The following is a 2,755-nucleotide window of genomic DNA, read 5'->3' on the forward strand; positions in this document are numbered from 1 at the left end:
TTCCGGAAATCTTGCATAGAACCAATCAGTCAGGTCGCTTTCGGGGTCCCCCCCACTCACGACTTTCTCAATTGCCGAGAGCAGATATCGTCGCCCCGGTTCATTTTTCCCGCTCGCATTCATGTAGTTCGTCGCTGCATCAAGCCATTGTCGAATTACATCTGCGCTGTTAGGCTTCACTGATTGCTCAGCGAACCTCTCCTGACTACTAACGTGACTGGATTGACTGTCCATACCCAAGATGCTTGGCTGACTAGTACTTGCTGTGGGTTCCTGCACATCTCTTGCATCGTCGTTGGTGACTTCGTCTCGGTATGACTTCACAAGATCCCTGTATCTCTTCTGCCTCCTCAAAGATTTTAGTGCATCAAACGTTCGGGCTGGATACATTTTGACATTGTCGTAGAGATGCTGATTAATATTGACTAATGCGGGACCAACGTTGGCCTCCTCTTTAGCAAGTCTATGTAAATCCTCATCTTGCCAGCGTGGTTTCTTGCGGGTCACATCGATTTCATCATTGGTTTCCACTGGGTGTGCCCGACGCTTGTGTACTCCCAAGCCAGTGAGAGTCGAAAACGGGCGTTCACACCATGGACACACATGCACGATTCCACCATCAGATGATTGAGCGATTATGTTCAATGGACTCGAATCTACTTCTGGGACTTGCAGCGAATTACCCAATTCATTATAATTGTCCTCGCTGGAGGGAAGTATTGAGACACCTCCCCCACACCTATCCACGTTGTTTAATTGGTTGCCAGCGAGGTTATCCTCCGTAGAGGGAGATTGGCGATTTAATTGGTTATCACGATGTCTTGCGACACCATGGCCGGATAATTGTTGCTGTGTTAGGCGAGGGAGCACTACTCGCAAAGAACGTAGCTCCGGCAGGACGCGACTCCCTGCTTCCTCACCTGTTTTACGCCATGGTTGATTATTCATGGACGTAGTTGATGCTGCGTGCCTTTTCTACCATCTTTCTTCTTAAAATAGGACAGTTATCGCTATCCAAAGCAGAGTGAGTGTCGTCTTCGGAGCGCGCAGCTATACAATTACAACACTTCAGGGGTACTTGGCCACGGCATTCTCTCGTCGCATGTTTACCTGCACATTTACCGCAAACTTCAGTTTTTTCACACCGAGCCGCCAAGTGACCAAATCCTAAACATTTGTAGCACTGCATAACCTGAACGTGGTCGCTGATTCTGCATGCTGCATAATCTATATAAACCTTCTCCTTGGCTAGCAGTTTGGACCTTACACTGGGGTTTGTCTCAATGACAAAGCTGGTGTTATCACGCTCGGGCCTTACTGGGTACCTATACTTGACAGTTATTGCTTCAGGATTCACCTCAGGAGCGTTCGTCGCAATCAAAGACTCAATGAATTGCTCATTAGTTAAAGCCTTCGGTACTCCACGTACGATGAGCCGTGGTGCAAGCTTTGTCTTTTCTTGAACCATTAGGCCAGAACTCTTCAAATCTACTGAATTTTTCAGCTTCTCCATGTCTACTGTCTCAGCTACGACTCGTATCGCCTTTGTCGGAAGTGTGACCAATCGAGTTACTCTCAAATTGTAGTCCCTCGGTTTCACTTTTTCTTTAAACACGTTCTTAATGTCAATCGCAGACCTAAATTTGGCCGTAAAACCCAGCATTGGCACGACTGAAAACTCAACCGAATTGCTTGACGCCGGCTTCAGGCCTAGTAACCCATAGAAACTATTTGTCTCATTGCTTGACGTACTTGCCTGTGCATAGGACTTGTGGCTCACTGACGACGTACCGTTTCCAGAACTTAAGACGTCTTTGATTTGGGTTACTGCTTGCTTCACCTCTTTCGCTAGCAAGTCTTTCACACTGTTACTTGACTCGTCGACAACGTCCATCCTATCCCTTTCATGAGCTTGAAGCTTCTCAGCTACAACCACCGCCACCTCACTCCTTACCAGTTCCGCTAGGTCGTTCTTGATATCGTTTTTCATGGCTTGCAGTTCACTGGATACATCAAGGCCCCTAATAGCTTCATATACTTCATCGAACGCATCAATTCTTGCAGCGAGTGACCGATAAGATTCTACCACCTGCTGGAAGCATGCGGCTATCGCATTACCCGATGTTACTAATCCAGCTGTGGTCATTTCAGGCTTCAGACTTCTTTTGTACTTATGGACATTCTCACACAGTATTTCGAGGTCACTCAGTGATAACGGCAACGGGTCTTTGAACGATAGTACTTTTGCTGGAGATGATGCTAGACGCTTCTTACTTGGGAATCCTTCACTGTTCACTGATGAGCTACTACCGGTCAATGCACGGCTCTTACCATTCCTTAGAGATCCGGAGCCCGCAGGAGTAACAAACTCCTTGGAACTTTTCGTTTTCTCCGATGACATCTTTATAAGGACAACTTATCGAGTGGCGCCTACATATGATGAACCAGACTTATATATGAGAAAAAAAAAAGATAAGATACCCTCTTAATAAGACCAGCAGATAAGTATATGAAGATAGCTATGGTAACTTATCGACGCGTCGATAAGTTACCACTGGAGGTGATGGTAACTTACCTACCGTAGTAGGCAACTTATCATAAGAACACAGGCGATCAGTTACCGACTGCTGCAGAACCCTTAGTATTACACAAATGCAACAGATGGCAGGTCAATGCCAGTTTAGAATAAATGTTCGCGATACTAAATCAGCTGATGCACGATTCTAACCATATATTGAGCAATAATTGGAAAATC

This window comes from Microplitis mediator, chromosome 1 (genome assembly GCF_029852145.1).
Source record: "Microplitis mediator isolate UGA2020A chromosome 1, iyMicMedi2.1, whole genome shotgun sequence".
NCBI classification, from domain to species: Eukaryota; Metazoa; Arthropoda; class Insecta; order Hymenoptera; family Braconidae; genus Microplitis; species Microplitis mediator.